This window comes from Euprymna scolopes, chromosome 41 (assembly GCF_053919585.1).
Source record: "Euprymna scolopes isolate OS-2025 chromosome 41, ASM5391958v1, whole genome shotgun sequence".
Lineage (NCBI taxonomy): Eukaryota > Metazoa > Mollusca > Cephalopoda > Sepiida > Sepiolidae > Euprymna > Euprymna scolopes.
Window position 1 is genome coordinate 61,160,931 of NC_136522.1, and position 26,409 is coordinate 61,187,339.

Below are 26,409 nucleotides of genomic sequence, written 5' to 3' on the forward strand. Positions count from 1 at the left end.
ATATATATAAATATATATTTGTATATATATATATACACACACACACATATATATAAATATATATATATATACAAATATATATTTATATATATATATATATTTGTATATATATACACACACACATATATATATACAAATATATATTTATATATATATATTTGTAGAAATATATATACGTAGAAATATATATATACGTAGAAATATGTTTTCTTATAATATATACCAATCCTTATTTAAGAAGTTCAATGTAATTACAGAGCAATATAGAGAATAAATGACAAAAAACTATATTCCAAAATACATGATGTTGACCATCTTATAATTTATTCCTTTAATTCAGTTGGCTTATACAATTCTTGACAGTATCTGTTTCGTAGCGCAAAATCAATCACTTAATTATTATATCAATCAGTGAATCTATTATGCCCTTAACTCATCAGAAGAAATAGCACCAATCAATCCATCAAAAAAGGAAATAAAGTGTGATTTGACATGATAAAAATCCAAAAATTGGAAGAGAAGCTGCATATACCTTTAATATGTTTCCATTACGCCATTTTTTTTTGGACATGACCTTAAACTATATCCGATGGTTAGGCCCCAGCTTGCGGGCTCTGGGGAGTGTGGAGCCACCCTTTAATTGCCATTCTCCCAGGTCCACTCTGACCCAGACTGGTAGTAACTGTTAGGGTTCCAACTGTTAGGGTTCCAACTGTGGGTTAAATAGAAACCGACTTTTAAAAAAACAAAAAAATATACTCTATTAAAAAAATTATTCTTCAAAATCACTGGATTCGGCATTAAATAACCTGAAAAGGGTTGATATGCCGTAAAAAAACAAAAAAACAAAAAAAAACAACCAAACTTTATTTCGGAATATTACAGCATCATACACACACGCACGCGCGCGCGAATGGTGCTTCAATATTCTGAAAGGAAAAGTTATAGCTTAAGCATGGTGATATGTTTAAGTAATAGCAATATGCATAAAATAAATTACAATGTTTTTTTTTTTTTTTTTTTTTTTATTTAGAGCAAAGCCAGCCATAAGACTCTCGAGAATAAAAGGGACACGCCTGTGTTGATTTTAGTTGACCAGGTAATGTTAATTTAACACAGAATTATAACCTTTTGGTGTTTGGAACGGTTTTTATTGGTTGGAGAATAAAATATGTGTGTGTGTGTGTGTGTGTGAGAGTTCACGTTCTGGGTGGCTGTGTTCACCGCAGATACGTAATATGTATATGTAAAAAAAATAGTTGAGCCTTAACAGGATTAAAGGAAATAAGGAACTTCTTATCCCAAAGCATAATAGAGCCCAAATCAACTTCTAAAAATCAACTGCATATTTCGACTGATCCGAGAAAAAAATGGGCGGGAAGCAATACCAGGATGGTGTTATCAGCATAAATGTTAATTTTCTGAATTATATTCCATAGTAGCCTACACTTCAGTGTGACAATATGCCTCGTTTGGTAGTAGGGGGGGGAGATATAAAAATAAATTTAAAAGAGAGCAAACTGTGTTCATAAAAAAAGTTGTTTATTTAAAAAAAAAAAAAAAAAGCACTCACGGATGTAACATTTTAAAACTTATGCACTCTTTTTTTCTCCCCATTTATTCTTAGAATTTCCTGAGGAAATATTTTAATTCCTTCCTGTCAAGGACATTTTTTTTAGTATTATTGTATGCTAGAAGGAAGACCTGACGTTGCCCGGGATCAAACGAAGATCACTACTATGCATAACTGTTAACTCAGTTGTCCAAGTGAAACAACATTTTATATGGGCGTATAGATTAGAAAGGACGGAAATTTAACACGCGATATATTAGAAATCGATGTTTTTTTAACCGTTACCACTTATCAAGGTCCCGAGGCCAATCGAGGATAAGAGTTAATGTGAGTGTACTGTAGTCAATGGGAAAATATCGTAGTAATCGTTAATATTGGAAATTTGGTAAATTACTTAAGGGGTCGGCTCATCAAGGACCTGTTTACGTTGGACTTGAAAACAACCACATTGTAGTCAGCTGAAAAGCAGGAAAACGGAACGGAGTCCCACAGGCGTGCAGTTCTAAGAAAGAAGCTTTGTTCATGGAATCTACGCTTAGGTTTAGGCACAGATAAAGAATGGGAGAAATTATTGACAGTGTTTTCAGCCAGACGATGTTTTTCGTGAAAGTGGAGACTATAGATTGGAGCTCAGACGAGCACTTGCCATGTTCGAGACGAACGAGCATAGTAAGCTCCTTTTTTTCTTTTTTTGTTCGTTCAGCTTACTTTTACCTTTATTTTTCCTTTTCACCTCTTTCGTCGACTGGGTTTTACATCGAGCTTCAATTCAAACGAATGCTAAAAAACAAATAGCTTTAATTGCTAACCGTTTTCTTTCTTTGCTTTGTTTGACATTCGCTCTCTTCACATCAGGTTAGTTTTCACAGTAATGTATGAACTCAAAATATGTTGCAATCAATGAGGATAGTACCAAACCTTAAAAGCAACACTCTTGAGTGAAATTAAACAAGCTGAAATTAATTTAAACCTGCTGCCACATCTACAGTGAACACAGCCACACAGAACGTAAACTCTCTCACACACATATTTTATTCTCCAACCAATAAAAATCGTTCCAAACCCCAAAAGGTTATAATCCTGTGTGAAATTAACCATACCCGGTCAACTAAAATCAGTGTTCTTCTGATATCATATGATTTTTGGAATATGATATTTTCGTTACATCATGCAGATTTTTCTTTATTTTCAGTGTGAGGCATTCTAATCTTCTAGGATGGACGTTGTTGGTGTTGAAAATCGAGGTGCGTTGCGGGTGTCACCCGGAAGAACACATTTCTGTCAAAACCAACTTGATGAACAGAGAGAGAATCCGAATGAAGCAAAAGAAAGAAAAAAGGTAGCAATTAAAACCATTTGATTCTTAGCGTTCGTTCGAATCGCAGCTCGATGTAATCATGCGTGCCTTGACTTTCAATGTCAACAACACTCATCCGAGAAGGTTAAAATGCTCCACGCTAAAATCCCTTTAAGACTTCTGCTCTATCTCCCGTGAACACAACCACTCAAAAGGTAAACTCAGGTACACACACACGCACACGCACGCACGCACACGCACACACACACGCGCGCGCGCGCGCACACACACACAACGGAACTTTGAAACAAACTTTCTTACGCTTTTATCTCATTTTCTTTTTTCGCTTTTTTAAGTGCAGTCTGGCATTAGATTTTTACATGCGATTCGAACGAGTGCTAAAACGTAAATGGCTTGAATTACTACTCTTTTTCGTTCTCTACTTTGTTGGGATTCGCTTTCGTTATCACTGTAAAAGCAAGTAAGTTTTCACAGGAGCGTGTTAACTCAAAGTACTTCCAACCAACGAAAATCATTTCAAACTCCGAAAGTAACAAGTCTATGTCAAAACAACTGGCCGATGCGAAGTTAGAAAATTCATATTAAAACAATAACGTATTCAACTGAAATCATAGTTCTTCCAGATTACATCTGCGGTAAACCTCGACTCTTAACATGAATAACGCTCATCCTAGAAGACAGGAATGCTCTACACTGAAATCTCTTTAAACCTGCTGCTACATTTTCAGTGAACTCAGCCAGCAAAAAGGTAAATACATACACGCATACACAACGTTTCTGTCGCTTTGGTCTATTTCTTATTCAAGAACTTTAAAACTTCTTAAAAAATGTGGTATTTCAAAGTATATTTTACATCTCTGTAAAATTGCTGATACAAATATATATTCTCCGTTAATTGTTGAGTTAGCTCTTGCTAACTGGTGACGCGTGCGTAATATGCATGTTTTCATCCACCATTTTTATTAAATAATTTAACTCCGAGTGGCGTTCCAAAAATAGTGCCCCCCATTCTTTTTATTTCGCCTGAATGGACCACAGTGGATTGCAAATTGCATTATTGTTATGACTGAACTTATGCATTCGTCACCTGTAAGTTTCATCTCTCTGTGGCAGATATTGGCGATGTGAGACGTTAAGAAAACAACCACTGTCATGGACGTGCGTCAGAAGCAGAGATGTTTCATTGAATTCATTGCAAAAGTGCCTTGATAATGGTGTTTATGTAGAAAACTAAATTTTGGAGCTCAAAAGATCGCTTATGTTAATGGTACCACGCCTGTCTTCAGATCTCTTTAACTTTTTCAGTTAAAAAAATAGGAGGCGTTACTTTGGAAACGATCCTGTTATATGTATATTAATTGTTAGTGTTGTTCTTGGCACTTTGCAAATATGTTACTATCGGCAAAATACACGCCCCGTAGTCAGGAGCGGAACTGCAAGCGTATTAACCGATCAAACGACTTCCGGTTTTGAAACATCGGATGTAAACGGTGTTAATTAATTTGAAGAAGAACCCCGCCGAAAATGTAAGTTAAAATATAAAAATACCCATAAACTGATTTTTACAGTAATAATTAATTCTAAATTTAAAAAAAATATATTTTTAGATGTAATAAATAAGAGTATCCGTAAATTAGTTTTTAAAAATAAATATGTTTATTTGTAACAGAGCGTGGGCGCCTGTCTGGCAGCAGCAGCTGTATGACAGCCAATGTATGCAAATGATCGAGCGGTGTGCGAGGTGACGTCACAGCGATGAAGAAAGAAAGAAAAAGATGATATAAAAAAGAAAAACGTGACCCGACAAGGAGAGACATAGATGTGTTACACATGTGGACCGAGAGCGACAGGGAAAGATGCGTCCTAAACATAGCCGGACAAAGAGAGAGTATCAAGTGTTTAACACGGCAGAGTCTTGTTAAGCACATTGGAGTACGGGAAAACTTTCGGTAAATAAAAAAGGCGTTATCCTGGAAGTGCCTGTAAATAAATGTTTGTTGTTTCAACTGAAAAAAAAAATGTTCGTTGAAACCTTTCCTTGTTTTTTTCTTTTTCTTTTCTTTGCCACTGTCTCAATACAATGTGTGGGTTCTGAGTGTTGACATGTAACGACTACGTTACATATTCACATATCTATATATCTATAAAAGTGAGAATGTATGTATATATGTGGTGCGTGTGAGGACGATTCTCAACCTATATACTCAACGAATTTTTCTAATCTACAGACCTGGAATTTGTTTTTTAAGGCACTCAGACACGTGGACAACTTTTTAATCGGTTTTCATCCGGAAAAAGGGCTGCAAAGCGGTCAAAATTGAAAAATGGGTATTTGGAGGTCATCAGATTTATATCTGTTTGTCGACTGTTTCACGACTGTGCATACGCAAATCGTTCACATGACAGCTTTCTTATGTCAAGAATAAGTAGGTTTGAAAACATTTTTGAAGATCGTGGTAAGCTGGCCTAATAGTTATCGTACTTGACTAACTGTCTTTAGTTTTTTTTTGGTTTCAATATCAGCTTGAGTATTTTTTTTTTTACTTACAAAAAGTGAACAGTTTAGAAAAAACATAACACTCGTATGCACATGTCTCAGTTTGTTTTTTTTTTTACTTCATTTTTTTAAAAGAAATTTTATGTTACGTTTAATACCGGGCAACGCCGGGAACATCAGCTAATATATATATATATATATATATATATAAGTACCTACAGACACTAGTGTTTCATCCTTTCGGGAATCATCAGTACAGAGTGTCATGATTAATGCCAGTCGAGAGATTCGAACCCTGCAACAGAAGTTTTGTCTGGCTTCACGGATTATATATATATATATATATATATATATATATATATATATATATATATATATATATATATATATATATATATGAAAAAGGGAAGACTGAGTTTTTTTTTTTTTTTTTTTGTATTCATGATAAAAAGAAGGACGGAAGGAAAATATTTAATGAAGGAAAAAAAAATAGATAATTGGGTAGAGTCGGCCGACCCGGTTTCGCCCTCACTTTTCAAAAGCGAAATCGAGGGTTTCTTTCTTTTTTTTTTTACTATAGGGAAACGAATTTAAATGTGGGGCGCGGCTAAAATAAAATCAAATTATCGGGGGGAAGAGAAAAAAAATGAGAGGAACGACTAAAACAAATCTATCGTTATGATATGGGGAGAAAACGCCTTAGAGACAAATCACGTCCAAACCTAAAAGACAATTCTTCTGCTTACATAGAGAAGGTCTCCTTAACCGGACGTGAATAGTATCCAAGACCTTCAAATGAAATAACGAGTGAGTGTGACTCAGGATTGAAAATGAGTTACTGCTGCAATTCATTGCACATCGCGGGTTTTTAAGCAAATGGTCCTTTATAGCGGAACCATACGTATTATTCAAAATGTCCGTTGGTTGGTAGATTCCATTCCAGCTTTTACTAGGACCATGTTGTTGGACGCGACCATCTAACATGAGAGTTGTTCTGTCCACGTAGTTGGCACTGCAACTACATTTAAATTGATAAATAACATTATTCATATGATAGAGGGGGACAGAACATCTTTTAAGGTTTTTTTCGCAAACACTACACGTATATTAGAGTCAAAATAGCAATGTTCTACAGCTGAGCTAATCTGTTTGACGAATTTTTCGCTTATTATCCCTAACCAAGGTAAACGAATGTAAATTTGACATTTAGCCGCCATCTTAGATTTTATTTGGGGAAAAATATTTATCTTCCTTTTTATGATTGAGTTAATCACATCAAGAGGGAACCCATTATTTGACAAAGTATTAGTAATCATTTTTAGTTCTTCATCCAATTTAGATTGTGAACAAATCATGAAGGCACGATGTGTTAAGGTCCAAATCAAATTATATTTTCGTTTGTTAGGGCAAAATGAATCCCACCTTACAGACCAGTAAACGTTGGTTTACGATAAATTGATGTCAGATAATTTAATGGAGTTTCCGTTATCAATACATCAAGGAAGACTAAATTAGAATTGCTTTCGCCCTCATAAGTATACTTTAATACGGGATGCATTTTGTTGAGTAAAGTGAAGAATTTTTTGCCTCTGTTTGATTATTAAATAGGCAAAATGTATCATCTACATATCGAAAGTAGACTAGCGGTTTTATGGGTCCAGATAACAATTGTTTTTCATAGAAACCCACAAATATATTCGCCATTATTGGCGTCTTTACGTCTCGAAATAAAGACGAAATGTTGATAACTCGGTTTGTTCCTTTTTATTTATCTTTCTCTCTCTCTCTCTCTCTCTCTCTCTCTCTCTCTCTCTCTCTCTCTCTCTCTCTCTCTCCCCTACCTCGCTCTCCCCCTACCTCTCTCTCCTAACTCTCTCTCCCCCCTCTCTCTCTCTAGTAACATATTATGACATTACATAAAACATTTACTTTCACGATCCAACGATCCGCCATTATTGTTTCGAAATGTAACTTGAACAAGGGAAGTAACTCAAAGCTTGGAATCTTTATTATTTAAGTATAAATTGCAATTTATTTCGACAGTAATTTTCATTAACACTTAATTTTCTACGTTATTATTTTTCGTAATGTTTGGATATGTTACTAATTTTGACATAACAATTAAGTTGATAACATTGCTTTTCGATTTTCGTTATTATTTCTAAACAAGCACCAAATAAATTAAAGGAACGTCATATAGCGGGTGTCTTCAAATTAAGTAACACCATTTACTTCTGAGAAGTTTCGAAACCGGATGTCGTTTGAGTCGCATAATACGCTAAATCGCTAAAGGACAGCGTCCCGCTTCTCGGGGTCATATGACCAAGCCCTACGTGGCTATTATCGTCGCCCGCTCATATCGAGAAGTGTACAGGATGATAGCTTAGGGTAGGAGGAAGCAATCGTTAAATGGAATTTGTGGGTCGGGCAGTTTGAGTCAGGATAGAAAAAAAAAAAATGACTCATTCTCGGTGTTCGTTAAAAAATGCCTTTTACGGATGAAAATATTCATTGTTCCACATTTGGTCACGAGGTCAGCATAGTCGCCATATCTCCTTTTTGTTTCGTTTCGTTTGTTTGTTCGTTTTTATTTTTTGGTGTGTATTTTTCGTTTCGTTTTCTCTTTTTTTCTTTTTCTTTCGTTTTTTGTTTTGTATATAAATCAGAAAAGGAAAAGAAAGGGAAGAAAAAGAAAGAAAAAATAGAAAGAAAAAGTTTTTTTTTCTTTTTTTTTTTAATCCTTTCTTTATCTTTCGGGTTATTTGGTTGTTTTGTTTTACGGCATATCAACCCTTTTCTGGGTTTTTAGTATCGAATTCAGTAATATTTTTTTGGGGGAAAGGGTACTTCTACACTATTGGGACGAGATTTTGTAGTCGATAAATTAAGTTTTCAGATAAAAAACAATGGTTTCTACTGATTTTTTTTTTTTTTGTAAGTTACAATAGTAGCTTCCAAATTATGTAGTCGAAATTACCTGACTATTAATGAATTATTAAAAAAAAAAGAAAACTAACCGTGTTAGCAGGTAAAATATTGCCACCATCTTTGTTTAATTTGAACGGAAAATTACCTCCCTGTTGAATTCTCCTGTGTTTTACGATCGTTTTCATCAAATTCTATCTTTTCTTATTTTCTTTAATAAAAGTTTTTCTACCTTATCGATTTTAGTATTTTTTTATTAATATAATCATCTTAGAAATACGAGGAATACGCATATGCCATTGTTTCCATGGGAAATTCAGTTTTACGATTTCCGAAAATCTCGTCCCAATTCTGTAGAAGCGTCCAAAAAAAAAAAAAAAAAAAAAAGGTTTATTCTTCAATTTTTTTATATCTTCAAATATGTGGTTGGTTTGATTGTTTTGTTGAGTGGCATATTTATCATTTTCAGCTTATTTGATGCTGAATCCAGTACGTTTAGAATTTTCTTTTAATGATTAAAGTTCTGGTACAAGTCTATAAATGGCCCACTAGTAATCTTTTTTACTATAAAAATCTGAAAAAAATCTTTATAATGTACGTACTTGTCACTGCATGAAAATGTCATATTCAAAAATTACGTAAATCGATCAAGTAGTTTTTTTTTTATTTAAGAAAATCAAATATTATGAGACATTTTATCGAAGAAAAATTTCCCACCATCTTGTTTTTGAATGATACACTGCTAGCGACACCTATTGGGAATGTTGAGAATATAAGATCGGCAAGGGGGCAGACAATCGACTTTCCACACTATAGAAAAAAAAAGTTCTTTATATCTTTCAATACTTATTAATGGTGTTCGATTTGAGTTTTTTTTTGTTTTTTTTTTCTCTCTTTTTTTTCTTTTTTACACAGGAATCACCATTTATCAAGACCCGCAGGCCACTCGAAGAGAAGGGTTAATGGCTATACATTAGTCAATGTGATTATAGCGTAGTAAACATAAATAGTGGGAATTTTGTAAATTGGATTACTTAGGGGGTACGGTTCATCAAGAACTTGTTTACATTGGACTTGAAGACAATCAGATTGTAGTCGGCTGGAAAGCAGGCAAACGGAAGAGAGTTCCACAGGCGTGCAGTTCTAAGAAAGAAGCTTTGTTCATGGAATCTGCATTTAGGTCTAGGCACAGATAAAGAGTGTGGGAAATTATTGATAGTGGTTTTAGCTAGACGAGTGTTTTACGGCATATCAACCTCTTTCGGTATTTCATGCCGAATCCAGTAATTTTAGTGAAACGGTTTTACGCATCAAGGTCTTTATATCTTCAAATATTTATTCATAGTCATCATCATCATTATCATCATCATTATCATCGTATAAATTCGAAGATTCTATTGTTGCCATTGGGTTCCCCGATATCTTTTTTTAGTCAAAATTCTTTCTAGAAAAACATCGGGGGTTATGGGAGAGACCATGTGACGGTAGCCGACATACTAAGTGAAAATGGCTTTTGTGGAATGAACTGAGTTCGAACTTGGAGCACTTAGGTCGTCAGTTCGTGTCTTTAACCACTAGACTACCGTCACCTTCCCTAAAATAAATACGACTGGTAAAACGAGTTACAGTGTGTGGGACACGGGGTTCATGTGTGTGTGTGTGTGTGTGTGTGTGTGTGTGTGTGTTTGTCCAACTAAAAGTGAAAAGCTACAAAACAAACACCCATAAAGTTGATATATTTGTTATCGGCGTTACCCCGGATAAATAATAAAAATTAAAATGTTCATTCTTTTGGAGTTAACAGGACTAGGTTTATTCAGAGGTGTTTCAGGGAAACCAATGCCAACAATAGAATCTTCAGATTCATATGATGATGATGATGATGATGATGATGATGATGATGATGATGATGAATTACTTTGTGTTACGTATAATTCCACTGGAGCCTGACAAAACACAGACACACACAAATCGGTCAAATCGTCCATTTTTCAATTAAACTGCTTGATTGCCTACTCCATTTGGAGACCCATCGTGGTGCACCAGGAGGAAGCTTCACAGGCCTTCCTGCAGTAACTTGGTCCACAATATATTGTAGTGTACATTACACTGTAGAGAACTTACTGTTGATTTTATAAAATTCTTTTAAATCAAAATTAAAAATTCCGCAAGAACTTTCTTCTCTACCTCTCTACAACTCCAAAATCGAAATATTGAATTTCGAGTAAAATCAATGGTATCTACTTAATTGCCATATCGCAGTAATGAACATATCCAAAAATTATGAAAAAAACGTATGGTAGAAAATTAATTATTAAGGAAAATAGTTTTCGGATACAATTAGCGAAAATTAAGTTTTGCAAAAAAAATAAAATAAAATGAATAAATAAATAAATAAATAAATAAATAATAATAATAATAATAATAATAATAATAATAATAATAATAATAATAATAATAATAATAATAAAAACGAACCCAGATAATTTGACTCGTAACACAGACGGTAAATATTTTCTGAAATCATTGGCCTATTTAGCGAAACTTAATTTTCGTTAATTGTCTTCGAAAACTGTTTTCATTAATAATTAATTTTCTACCGCATCGTTTTCGCGTAATTTTTGGATATGTTCATTACTGCGACATGGCAATTAAGTAGATAGTTTTGATTTTACTTGAAATTCAACATTTCGATTTTTGAATTTTGGGGTTTGTATTACTGTACACATAGATTCGAAAAAGTTGTCAAAAAACAAATATATAACAAATAAATGTTATCAAAGGCAAGATAAGTTACTTTTCTACCAAACTGGATATATTTTTCGTGTTTTTATTCAATGTAACATGTTTATTCAGCTCGGAAAACATACAGTGTTTATCAATGTATTGAAAAATTCAAGATGGCTCCTCACTCCCTCTTTAACACGGTAAGTTTGGGAAAAGTTAACACGTTAAGTTTGGGTGTTATAAATAAAAAAACTATAAAAAATACTATTAAAAACCCGCCGAATATATGTCAAGCTATGTCACGGTAACATATATTGAGCGAGTTTTTAACAGTGTTTTATCCAGTTTTTTATTTATAACACCTTTTCTCAAACTTACCGTGTTAAAGAGGGAGTCAGACGCCATCTTGAATTTTCCAATACATCGGTAAACACTGTATGTTTTTCGAGCTGAATAAACATGTTACATTGAATAAAAGCACAAAAAATATATCCAGTTACGTAGAAAAGTAACTTATCTTGCCTCTGATAACATTTATTTGTTATATATTTGTTTTCTGACAACTTTTTCGAATCTATGTGTACAGTAATACAAACCCGAATTTTGCACTAATATCGAAGAAGCAGTAAGCACACACACACACACACACACACACACAAAAAAAAAAAAAAAAGCTTTTGTGTTCTTTTGACTGTGCCCTGTTTTCAAAATTCGCCCTCATTTAAAAAAAAATTTTTTTTAATTTTTAAAAAAAATTTCTTTTTTTTTTTTTTTTTTTTGTCACAATTTATATTAAATACGTGTTTCTATTTATAGACTCTTACCAAACAATTGTGAGAAGTTTAATCAGAGCAGATCGGGGGCAGAGGGTGGACGGATGGTAGCATATCCATCTGTTCAACAAGGTTCAATTTCAGACAAATATTTGTATATTTTACAACTGCACTATAAATAAGGGCGATTTGGTATCTATTCGGCTGAAGTCGAACTCATACTATTACTCTTGTTATTAATGGAGATTTCGTATCTGTCTGTCTGAAGCCAAATTTATACTATTACTCCTATTATTAACGGAGATTGGGTATCTGTTTGTCTGAAGCCATATAAATATGTTATAGTGATACGAGACAAGAGGAAGAAAGTAGCAACCCTAGTTGAAGTCAATGTCCTTAATGATGCTGGCTTAAACAGAGCTGAGAGGGAAAAGATCACGAAATACCAAGGTCTTATGTACATGACATGAAAAGAAAATGGAATCTTAGGAAGATGGAGCAATTGGACTCATAAAGAAGTATTTAAAAAAAAAAAAAGAAGCTACCTGGCAAATATACCTGGTGAACCAAGTGCAAGAGAAATATACAAACAATTGCACTTAAAAGACTGATTAGAATCTTAAAAAGATCTTTCGTGTGAAGTGTCTGAAATAGCAGGTGAATGTCTCATCCCCAGCAAAAATAGGGAGGTGATGGTGGTTCAGTGGTTAATGATGCAGACTGACAACCTTGGTATGCCAAGTTCGAACCCAGTTTGTTTCACAAAAGTTATTTTCGCTTAAGGACGTTGGCAACCTCTATGTGTTCCCCCCATGTCCTTCTAGAAAGTTCAAAACCGACTTCGAAACCTAGTAGGTGATGCCGTTTTTTGCTCCTACAACCCCTTTCCCACGGAAGAGACGTTGTGAACCTATCTCTGCTCTATCGTTATTTTCATGGCGAGTGCTCGTTTGAATTTCAATCTATGTCCCTCCTTGCTAAACTTTCACAAAAAAAACACTCAACTAGCTACAACCACTATCAACAATTTCCCCCATTCTCAATCTGTGCTTAAATCTAAATGCAAATTCCATGAACAAAGTTTATTTCCTAGAATTGCTCGCACGTGGAACATTGTTCCACTGGCCTGCTTTCAAACTGACTACAATATGGTCGTCTTCAAGTTCAATATAAACAAGTTCTTGCTGAGCCGTCCCCTTAAATAATTAAATCATACCAAATTTCTACTACTAACGATTATAACGCTGTTGTCCTGATGACTACAGTGCACTTATTAACCTTCCCCTAAATAATCCCTTTCTACCCCATTTCCACCATTAACTATTAATACGTTGTTGTCTGGGTAACTACCGTACACTCAATAACCCTTATCCTTGAGTGGCCTTCGTTCCTTGATAAGTGGTGACTCTAATGTAAAAAAAATAAAAATAAAAGGAAAATCGGAATAAAAAAACAACGGCCACACTCTGTTGGACTGACTGTCGATGACATATCTTCAACTGGTACAAATGCATCCACTATGACTCTGAGAGATAATTGCAAATTTGGACAAAAAGGTTTTCATGTGACCATGCATCTGATATGCATTCGTCAGTCGTGATTGTCTTCCACACGTTGTTTCAGGTTATGGTCATCTTCTACTGATCCAAAAAGTAACACCTATATGTGAATGTAGTAAGCCAGTGCAAACTTTATAAATCCTATAAGGCCTGTTAAAAAAAAAAATCAGTTTTAGAGAGATTTCACCTGCCGGTTGAACAAAAAGACCCAAGAACGTATCCTCTACAAACCACCTTGTATCCTTTGGGATCGGAGTGGCAAGACCAAAAAATACTCAATGACTCAAGTATCCAGCCTTTATTAGCTTGTGCACATCTATACACACACTAACAAGAACAAGGTAAACGGACACACATACACACAATGTCATGCTCACATACACACATTACTTAAACACATCTATTCACACTAGGAACTTGGGACAGCTATTCATTCAACTTCCTTACACGTGTCGCACTATGCACATTTACTAACATGAAAATAACTTTATATTCTTGTATATTGTATAAAAAAATGTTTTCTTATCAAACTTCGTTTTTCTCAATTTCTCTTTTAAAAAACTATGTTTTAGTTTGCACTTGCTAACTGGTGACCCCTGTATTATCTCAATGTTTCATTTTTCTTTTTCATTTTTCCATGCATGTTCCATATATATCCTTCAATTTCTTTCCTCGCATTAATATAACTTTTATACCCTAATTCATATGTAATGTCCATGTGGTTCTTGGTCCTACCCGAAGAAACTCTAAGAGCAATAGCTCTTGACATATCAAAGGCTAATGATAGGGAATTGCATAAAGGTCGACTGGAAGATCTAACAAGCTAACACAAAATATATCGTCTCCGCGTTTTGAAAGCTGGGAGAAACGCTACTTTAGCATAATGCAGAAAATTAGAACATCTAAGAGCTCCAATGGGAAGTCAAGAATAAAGTATATATCCTATTGTTGTTTGGTTTCCTTCGGAGAGAGATGAACTTGAATAATGAGAAGAAGCGAAAACACAGCAGAGAGAGATATGTTCCTTACCTGTGCGCTACACAGATTGAATGTTAATGAACCGTTTCATCAGATGTGAAACGCCCGCACACATACATACAACAATAGAACATTTCAACCAATACACATCACATACAGTATATATCACAACGTTAAAAAGACGTCTGTCTGTTTAAATGTATGTATGTATGTATGTATGTATGTATGTATGCCTAATGTGTCAGGTCATGTCATATGCTACTGGTACCATGTAACCCACTACTACCTGCCTCATGGTCGAGTCACCGGCGACTAAACTGGTTCCCCCACCAGACTTGTTTGGTGAGGAGGGCGGCTAGTCTCCCTGAAGGATTAAAAACAAGAGCTTCCAAAGGGCGAATGAACTGTTTTTCTGGGTCAACGGCCAACTAGCACTGTGTATATTTGTGTGTGTGTATATGTGTATTGGGGTGGAGAGGGCTCCTGTAAGCCGTGGTGAAGGCAACCTTTCTAGGAGAAGCAAATCTCTGATTTAAAAAACCATAAAGCGGGAGACCAGTACCCGCATTAAGCTGGTCTGCAGTTTAATTTGTTGCTGGCTATCTTGCTCTTGCTTGTTGCTGGATCTCAACATTTTGAACCGAGAGAGAGACTTAGCTGTCGTACAAAGCTAAGACTCTGTAACATCATCTTTGTATAGATACTCCCTCAGGCATTTGGGCTCATGGATTTTAAATGTCTGAGGGAGTGGCAATCGTCTGACAAGACGTTGCAATCATCATCATGTATGCCTAAAACTTTTGACAGATATGATGGATTCTTCACGAGATCGGTATCATTTTGAAGCTCGACGTCTCGGACAACAAATATAAAAAAATTGGCCAAAAACATTAATTCCTTCACCCTCAACTGAGCAGCTTTCTATTAGGAGGGGTCGATTTTTTTAGATTATTTCCATAGGTGTCCAACCGAGCTCCAGTCTTTTCTTCCTCCTTAGTAGACTTATAAGGAGGTGACGGTTGTCTAGTGGTTAATGATACGGACTGACAATTTGGTTGCTCCAAGTTCACATCCAGTTCGCTCTGCAAAAATCACTTTAACTTATGAAAGTTGGCAACCTTCACGTGGTCCTTCCTGTAAGTACCACATAGCATTCTGGAAAGAATTTTGACTAGGAAAATATCAGGGAAACCACTGCCAACAATAGAATCTTTGGATTCACATGATATCATGATGGTAATGATGATGATAATACTGATGATGATACTTACATAGCAAGAACTCATCTTCCTGCCACAACAAATACATTACGCAAATTGCTGCAAGGAAGATGGGCTCCCTCTAGTGTGCTAGAAGGTTACACACGCCTGAGAGTATCCTGTATCTCTACAAAGCCACTATTCGTCCATGCATGGAGTATTGTTGTCACATCTGGGCTGGTGCATCTGTCCATAGTTTGTTGCTTCTAGATAGGGTTAAAAAAGAATCGCCAACCTAATAGGTCCCACACTGTCAGCCAAACTCCAACCTCTGTCCCATCACCGAAATGTGGAATCCTTGTTCATGTTTTGCAAGTACTTTAATAGAAAATGCTCAGATGAACTCCAAGCACTCGTGTCCCCTCGACGTAAATGCCCCGACAAACCTAACAAGCAGCAAAATCCCACCCTACACTGTAGAGATCTCTAGATGTTATAAAGCCTTCTACTCAAATAGCTTCTACTCTCAAACTACTAGATTTTACAATTCCCTCGAGAGCCCCTGCTTACCTGACTGTACTGAGATGCAGAAGTTCAAGTTTAATGTGAACATACATCTCGCTGCCCAACTCCCTATATAGTAATCTTGCAAATCTGGTTCCAAATAGTAGCACATTTAAAAAAATTTTTTTACTCATGTTCAGCCCTTACAAAGCATATAGCCACTTGGACGTAAGAGGCTAATATTTGGGGCTCTGTCTAGGAAAGATTAGCAAGATATTTGTTTATGTTACATTTAAACTTCGGCATATCAGTACAGCCCGGAAATCAGGCAGCAGGAAGGGAATTCCAAAGTCTAGCTGTTCGAGAGAAGAAACTATTAGAATAGAAAGCTTTCTGGCATTTAGGGACATCAATAGTGAAGGAGTGAGATGTCGAGGGGGCACAAGTGAAACAAGTTCATCAGAACACATTCCATTAAAATTTTTGTAAAACAGGCACAGTGATGCAATATTGTGGTGATGGGACAGGGGCTAGAGCTTATTTGATAAAGTGGGACCGATTAGATTGACAACTCTTTTTTGGACCCTATCTGAGTGGAAGGGGCTAGTGGTAGATGCACCAGTGGTAGATGTAGCAACAATACTCCATGCATGTGCGAATGGTGCCCTTGTAGAGGTACAGAATACTCTCAGGTGTGAATGGTCTTCTATCTCGATAGAGGGAACCCACCTTCTTTGCAGCAGCCTTTGCAATGTCCTCAATATATTTGTTCCAGTTCATATTGCCCGCAAATGTTAGGCCGAGGAGTTTGAAGGTAGAATCCTCAGGTAGGGTGCTATTTGTCATGGATATGGGGAGTTGGAGAGGCGTCTTGTAATTGTTAAAGGGGAGCAGCTTAGTTTTACTAGCATTAAATGTTACCATCCATTTGCTATCCCATTCCACTATGGTCTGGGGGTCATTTTCTAACGATTTTGCCATTGTCTTAGATTTATGTACATCTGTTCTTCCTTCATGCATATTACAGGGCATTGTATCATCAGCAAATATACCCTACCCATCTCGGACACACGACTTAGTGGCACTGTGCCTTGTTTGGAGTGAAAAAAACAGATTAAAAAAAAAAACACTGAACAGAGTCTACATTGTCTACACCATAGTTCCAACACCCACATTCTCTTTGGAATATGTAATTATTGTGTTCATACGCTGTATGCATTGTAATGGTGGTTTCATTGAAATGGTAAAATAACCAGAATGCAACGCGGCCTTCCATTGCGATGAGTGAAATTCAGAATTACTGATGAAAGCGACCTTCAAGAAAACCGACCCACTGGGCCGATTGAGTGCATCCACTTGAGTGCTTAAGAAGCCGTACTCAAAACAAAACAACTGAACACAGGTAAGACGACGGCCACCCATTTCGAGCCAACCAGTAACGTGTTACCAGTCAGGAATGTTTATCTCCAACCTCCCACCGCGGAAAGGTGTGATACAAGGTGGGGAAGTGGGATTTGAAGAAAAGACTAAACTCCAATCTATGGTTCCCTCTTGCCAAATTCTCACAAAAAAACACTCGACTAGCTACAACCACTATATACGATTTCCCCCCACTCTCTATCTGTGCCTAAATCTAAACGCACATTCTAAAGCTTCTTTCTCAGAATTGTTCGCCTGTGGAACACTGTTCTGCTGTCCTGCTTCCGAGTTGAATACAACATGGTAGCCTTCAAATCCAATGTAAACAAGTTCTTGTTGAGCCATCCCCACAAATAATCAAATGCTACCAAATTTAAACCATTAACAAATACCACACTACCACCTTACATTCATTAACCCTTATCCTCGAGTGGCCTTCGAGCCTTGATAACTGGGGACTCCCAAGTAAAGAATAAATAGCCAGCACCTTAGAGGAAGAGCACTTTGGCCAGCCCCCCCCTCCAAAGCTCGGGCATCCTGTCGACATTCCTCGGTAGGGGCGTCTCAGGCAATTAGCAGTAAACTATCTCAAAGCCTGTGAGAGCAGACCTCCTAGAACTGCATAGGACCCTGCCTCAGGCCCCAGACCAGTGGTAGCTAAGTAGTTAACGACATCGCATGCCAAGTTCGAATGTAGCTCGTTCTATAGAAACACCCACATAATGATGTTGGCAACCTTCACGTGGTTCCTCCCGTAAGTGCTCAATGTCTTTCTAGAATGAATAAATGAAGGAACAACAACAACAACAACAACAACAACGACAAAAACAACAACAACAATAATAAGCTGAACAGTGCAAGCAAAACAGGACTTTTGGAAATAATGAGAGCCAATTTTACCAAAATGCAAATGAACAAAAAACAAAAACAGAACAATCGAACGCGACAGAAACAAAACGCTACTGGAGCAAAATATGGGAAGAACGACAGGAGTACAAAACACAAAACAAATGTCGAATCAAAGAAGGGACGGATAATTAAATCAGCGAGGAAACTCTCAAGACGAACCCTACGAAAAATGGCAAGCTGGGGAGCACCCGGTCTCGACGGAATACATGCAAACTGGCTCAAAAACTTCACAACACTACACGAAAAGCTAATTAAGAACCCAAAAAGATTTATGCACGATGCAGACGTGCCAGAATGGATGACCAAGAGGAGAACCACGCTAACTGGCCAACAACACGGACTGACATCGTGAGTGAACCAAGTTCGAATCTAGCTCGTTCTGCAGAAATGTAATGTACGCATACGAAGTGCCTTCAATAAATTTCCAAACTTTTTTCCCAACCGGTAGTAATCGTGTCACCCTGCGGTGATGATTCTGGAAAGGATGAAACACTAATGCATATAGGTATTAAAAAATTGTTATTGTAATATATATATATATATATATATATATATATATATATATATATATATATATATATATATATATATATATATATATAAACAAATTCTTCCTTTTTTATCATCCAGTATCCTTGGTCAACGTCGTGTTGCCGTACTACTTAATTAGAGCATAACGTTTGTCTACTGGAAAAAGAAGAAGAAAAAGAAACGACAGGAAGTTGGTATTACGGAGCGTACATCAATGGGAATAACAAGAAGAAAAGGAGTGGCATGAACGCTCAACCAGTACAAAACTACTACTACTACTACTACTACTACTACTACTACTACTACAACAACAACAATAATAATGATGATGATGATGATGATGATGATGATGATGATGATGATGATGATGACGAGGAGAAGAAGAAGAAGAAGAATCACGATTCGTGCCTTTTCAGTAAATAGCAAAGAAAAAAAATGAACAACCGGAAATGACGTAACGATTATTAATTACAGTTTAAATACGAAGCGAACGACCATCATTTTCTGTGCGTGCGTTATCAACCATTCATAAAAAAAATATTACCACCCTTTTCATTCATAAAATTATAGGACAAAAACAAAAAAAGAAAGAAAAAAAAGAACGAAAAGAAATTGTATCTTTCTTTTTACTTGACCCCCACCCCACCCCGCCCATCCTCCTACGACTCCATCTCGAGATTCATTGTTAGGCTGCGTCCGATGGCATCTCCCATATCCGCATCGGAGCACGGCTCGCTCAAGTGACAGTCTGTGAGGATGCGTGCGATAATCTGCACCTCGGCGCCGCAGGGACAACCGAGTGTCCTGTGCATAGTCTCCCTTGTGCAGGTTGTCATGTGTTTTGCCAACTTTCGCTTGGGTCTGGTTGCGCGTTACCCATTGTTTCCGGGTGGGGTGAGACTTCATATTCATTTATCCTCCAGTATCCTGGCCAATGTCGGATCACTATGCTACTTAATTATAGCATAACGTTTTTCTAATGGAAGAAGAAGAAAAAGAAAACGACGGGAAGTTGGTGTTATGGAGAATTATACGCACTAGTTTTTTTCATTGAAAGAAAACAGGGATAGGGGGGAGGAGGAGGAGGGCAACAACAACAACAACAACAACAATAATAGTTAGTAAAACCCGCCCTACCTTTTCCAAATAATAGACTACACACTGTTTCCCGGTTTATTCAAAACCGAAAACAAGCAGATCAATCTCTGAGCTGGGGACGGAATCTTAGAGAGAGAGAGAGAGAGAGAGAGAGAGAGAGAGAGAGAGAGAGAGAGAGAGAGAGAGAAAGAGAGGGGGGGAATCGGGAGGGAGGAGTAGCTTTGAATATAAGTGATGTCCACTCAAGATAAATGCAATTTCAGAGAGGCTGGCGGAGAAAAAAACATTGAACACGTGAAATAGGCATCGTTGACGCTTTCTGTTAGCAGGGAGGGGTGTTACTCATCTATTCAACTATCTAAGAGGCTGAAACTTTCCCGAAGTTGTAGGAGTCCTACAGAACCAGGAACCGTGTGTGCCATGCTCAGGCAATAAACACCTACTCATACTTGACTCCTATTCGTGCACATAAGCTCGTTATTTGTATTCAACTTAAAAGAAAAATTAGGAATGTAAACTTTTTCGATCATCTGATTTTGAACTTCAGCTGATGCTTAAAGAAAGAAAAATCTTACCCTTTGGTCATCTCTAGGACGCGATGCCCACACTGAGATTCACTCTATATGGCTATGATTCCAACAAACATTATTCATTTCTTTCTGTCCCAAGTAAACCCGATGTTGTCGATTACGTACGGTACGTTTAGCAACAGAGGATGCACGGGATTTCTGACGTCGTTGACATACCCCAGTACAGCTGGAGTTTGTAGCTTATGTCATCCTCGTCACTGTACCTTGGGTAGTCTCTGTTGATCCTAGCTAGAGTTCTCATTCACACCTACTCATACACACCTACTTCAGATTTCCGAATTAAATCGTTTTTTTTTTTAATAAAAAATAACTAGGGCTAGGACAACAGCATATTCTTTTCTTTGTTTTGACTCTCAGGTATATATCCATTGATATCTTATATGTTTTATATGTTTTTATGTAGAGTGACGTGGTTCTCGGTTGATTAATTGTGTCTAACTGTGTCGGATATATACTCGAGAGTAAAAAATAAAAAAAGAATATTCTATTCTTCTAGCCCTAATAACACACACACACATACACATATATATATATGTATATATATATATGTATATATATATGTATATATATATGTGTGTGTGTGTAACACACACACACACATATATATATATATGCATATATATATATGTGTGTGTGTGTAAAACACACACATATATATATATGTATATATATATATATATATATATGTATATATATATATGTGTGTAACACTATATATATATATATATATATATATATATATATATATATATATATATATATATATATATATATATATATATATATATATATATATATATACAGGGTGTTTCAAAAGTCTTGGGAACATTACAAATTCGTATATCTCATGAACTATTTCAGGTAGAAAAATGAAACTGGTGTCATTTTAAAGCTTGCTTAATCAAGTTTTTGGTCATACTAATGATTTTCGTCTTATCTTTCCATGTGCAGTAATGGCGTTCTCTAAACAAGACAAGGCGTTTTGCGTCCTCCAATTTGCAAAGACTGAATCGTGGACATGTGTTCAGCGTGCATTTCGCAGGAAATTTAAAAAAGAAGTCCCTGAAAGGAAACCCATTGTCAGATGGCATGCTAAATTTGTGAAAGATGGGTGTTTGTGCCCAAGTAAGCGAACAGGTCGCCCTTCAACTTCAGAAGATGCAGTTGAGCAAGTCCGGACAGCCTTTCAGCAGAGCCCCCGTAAATCAGTGAGAAGAGCCAGCAGGGAACTTCAGCTTGCTCCAGCAACTGTCTGGCGTGTCTTAAGGAAACGACTGCAAATGGTACCTTACAAGCTCAAGTTGGTCCAAAAGTTGAAGGACACTGATAAGCCACTTCGCCGTGACTTTTGCATTGCAATGCAAGAGAAGTTGGAAGATAACGGCTTTGATGACTGGCTTGTTTTTAGCGATGAGGCGACCTTCCATCTGAATGGCAAAGTTAACAAGCATAGCACTCGCATATGGGGTACTGAGAATCCTCATGAAATTCTTGAGCACGAGCGAGATTCACCAAAAGTGAACGTGTTTTGTGCAATTTCCAAGAAAGGTGTCTATGGACCGTTCTTCTTTGAAGAGGCAACTATCACTGGTGAATCCTATCTCAACATGATGGAAGACTGGTTAATGGCTCAGTTGGAAGAAGCAGAATCTGATGACTTCATTTTTCAACAAGATTGTGCACCACCACACTGGAGACTTAGAGTAAGGCGGTTTCTTAACACAAGGCTGCCTGGTAGATGGATTGGGAGATCTGGGCGAGGTGATGACGTTCTCATGCCCTGGCCTCCTAGGTCTCCAGATCTTACCCCGTGTGACTTTTTCCTTTGGGGCTTTGTCAAGCAACAAGTCTATGTGCCGCCCCTTCCAAGAGATATTGACGAACTAAAGGCTCGAATAACGGCAGTTGTGGGAACCATTGAAGTCAAGATGCTGGAACGCGTTTGGCAGGAAATGGACTATCGACTAGATGTCTGCCGTGTGACGAATGGTGCTCATATTGAGCAAGTTTGAAGATTCCCCACAAAACTTGAAACTTTAACCTTTCCAACGGTACCAATTTCATTTTTTAACTCCTAATAGTTTTTGAGTTATTAAAAATCGTTATGTTCCCAAGACTTTTGAAACACCCTGTATATATATATATATGTGTAACACTATATATATATATATATATATATATATATATATATATATATATATATATATATATATATATATATTCCCCAAAAAACTCTGGCCTTTTTGGAGGGGAGACTAAAACTTGCTGCTATATTTTCAAATGATTTGAAATAACAGCAAATGGAGATTTGATTCCAAATATTTCTCATATATTATAACTCCCCCCTTTTCTTTTTTTAAATATAGTATGATTATGAATATCTCCAGTACCAGATAATCTTTATACACTGTGACATTTACTTTATTTAGTAAAACTAAAGAGGGGAGATATAACATATGAGAAATATTTGGAATCAAGTCTCCCCTTGCTGTTAATTCAGATCATTTGAAAGCACAGCAGAAAGTTTTAGTCTCCCCTCCATCAAGGCCAGAGGTTTTAGGAAAATATCAGATATTTTGTAATTCATATGCAAAACTAGGAAAGCAAATGACTGAAACATTTATGGTTGTGCGGGAACAAAAAAAAATGGGGTGAGGGAGTTGGGTGTGTATATGATGTTGTTCCAAGATGATGTCAGGGTAAAAATGGTTCCAAGATGATGGCCGAGGGTAAAAGAGAAAAATGGAGGTGTGGGAATCTTGGAGATTACCTATCGGGAGATGGAGGGGCGGGGGGGGGGGGAAGAACAATTGTATTGAAGAATAATTGTATTGGAGACAAATTGTACGCCCATAAATTCAACGCATTCCAAATTGATATGTTTTAAAACGAAACAGCTAAAGACATTCATTCATTTACTTTCGAGATTTTTTGCAGTTTGTTGCAACTTCCCCCCTCTCTTCCCAGCTGAATGAATGTTGGAAGGAAAATGATGATGCGTTTTGGTCTAGAGATGCTGAGGAACACAACTCTTCTACTTTGAGAAGATAGAGTTACATTTGGCATATCACATTTCAACGAGTGAGGCTTGTAAACAAACAAACAAACAAACACACACACACACACACATATATATATGATTTTGGGGTTGAATTACTTTACTGTACACATAGATTCGAAAACGTTGTCAAAAAACAAATATATAACAAACAGCTGTTATCAAAGGCAAGATAAGTCACTTTTCTACCAAACTGGATATATTGTTCGTGTTTTTATTCAATGTAACATGTTTATTCAGCTCGAAAAACATACAGTGTTTACCGATGTATTGGAACATTCAAGATGGCGTCTGATTCTCTCTTTAACACAGCAAGTTTGGGAAAAGATGTTATAAATAAAAAAAAACGGATAAAATAATGTTAAAAACTCGCTCAATACATGTTACTGTGACATAGGTTGACATATATTCGGCGGGTTTTTAATAGTATTTTGTATAGTTTTTTTTTATTTATAACACCTTTTTCCAAACTTACGGTGTTAAAGAGGGTGTAAGACGCCATCTTGAATTTTCGATTACATCGGTAAACACTGTATGTTTTTCGAGCTGAATAAATATGTTACATTGAATAAAAACACAAAAAATATATCCAGTTTGGCAGAAAAGTAACTTATCTTGCCTTTGCTAACATTTAAGTAACTTATCTTGCCTTTGATAACATTTATTTGTTATATATTTGTTTTTTGACAACTTTTTCGAATCTATGTGTACAGTAATACAAACTCATGATTTTTTTATCTTATATATTAGTAAAATAGTAACTGGATTGTTTCTACATTTTGTTATTAGAGAAATGGTATTTTCTAATATTTAAATAGATATTTGTTGAGGTAATTTGCGAGCACCGATCCAATGGTCCAGAGGTTACAACTGTTGCCTATCAATGCGATGATTGTAGGCTTAATCCTCAGCTAGGTAAAGATGCTAATCCAGTCGCACTGATGAGTTGTGATACAATGAAACAGTACTGTATGTGGATGAATATATATATATATATATATATATACTAGCAAAAGTACCCGTCGTTGACTGGGTTCAAAAACAGCCTACAGAAAATGGACTCTGATTTATGAAAGTATGATAGGTTATGAAAAGGAAGGGTTGTAAATTTGGGTTGAATTTGGGGGGTATCAAAACCAAAGCAAAATATAATGAAAGTAAAAATAAAATAGATAAACCCCATAATCTATTATACCATACCTGTTCACACTGAAACACTTATCACAATATTCTGTGGATCTATATTAAAAAACCTTGTTAAACTTTGTGACATATTTCCATTCTATGGAGGTCAGGCGCGAACGAACACCCCATAATTTTATTATACCATATTTCTTCAAACTGAAACATAATTATCAAAGTATACTTACGCAGATAGATATGAAAAGTCTTTATTAAAGTATGTGCCTATTTCCATTCTATGGAGGTCAGGCGCGAACGAATACCCCATACTTTTATCAAATGATATTTCTTCAAATTGAAGCATAATTATCAAAGTATACTTACGCAGATAGATATGAAAAGTCTTTATTAAAGTTTGTGCCTATTTCTATTCTATGGAGGCCAGGTGCGAACGCAAACCCCATAATTTTATTATACCATCCCTATTTAAGTTAAAACATACTTATCAAAGTATTATTATGTACATCTATATCAAAAACACTTGTAAACGTTCTTTTTTTTTTAATTTTTTAATTTTTTATTTCCATACTTTGTGGACCAGGCGCGAATGCAGACCCCACAATTTTAATGAACCACCATTCTGCCAGATCAAACATATCCATTCCTGTGTCTCGATACATCTTCTATCATTATATGTAATCAGATTTTTAAAATAGTCAACCATATAGGAGCCTATTCGTAACCACACACTCACACACACACACACACACACACACACACACACACACATTCAGCTTTATATTATGGATATATATAGCGTTGCAGCCTTAGCTGTTACTGTTTGAGTTATCGACAGATGGATAAAAAAAAACGTTAAAAATGAAGGAACTAAAACGTATATTTGCGCATGCGCAGAAGCAACTGGTTTAGTCGACTTATTTCTGCCAAGTTCATTTTTTTTTTTTTTTTTTTTTTTGCAATTTAACCCCGTAGCAGGTATTTTCCAGGCTAAAAAAACAAACAAACAAATCGAATTTGTTCCACAGGTCACGATCTCCAATATATCAAGTTTCAAGTTTGTTGATCAACAATGAAAAGAGGAGTTTGGTAGAGACCGTTCCACTCACATACAACCATGGTCACATATATATACTAGCAGACAAACCCGACGTTACTCGGGAATGAATAAGGGATCAACGAATGTCCTATAGTTCTAATACATTTATTGGCATTGCAATCGATGAAATCACCTCTCTATATTTTTTTTCAATCAAACGCTTTATTCGGGAACTCAGTGCAACGAGAGAAAGCTCACATATCTCCCCGGAGTTACTTGTTCTACAATATATTGTAGTCTACATTGCACTGTAGAGAACCTACTGTTGATTATATGAAATTATTTCTATATAATGGTTTTAATTAAAGTCTAAGATGCAAGTATCAAGTGTTTCGGACACACACAAAATTGCCTATATATATATATATATATATATATATATATATATATATATATATATATATATATATATATACCCCTCACATTTCTTCAAATATTTAAGTATACCTCTTCATGGGTCAACACTGAAACAATGATTTTTTGACAATGAAAAGTAGTCTGTCTGCACGTAT

General features: G+C 36.0%; 1 long non-coding RNA gene across 1 annotated transcript in view; it reads right to left on the reverse strand.

Moving 5' to 3' along the window:
* Positions 1-296: 296 nt before the first annotated feature.
* LOC145266718 (uncharacterized) overlaps positions 297-26,409 on the reverse strand; it is a 170,250-nt gene continuing 144,137 nt past the window's right edge. The window contains exon 4 of the long non-coding RNA XR_013864779.1: positions 297-712. This is a non-coding gene — a long non-coding RNA (uncharacterized LOC145266718). The remainder of the gene's footprint in view (positions 713-26,409) is intronic.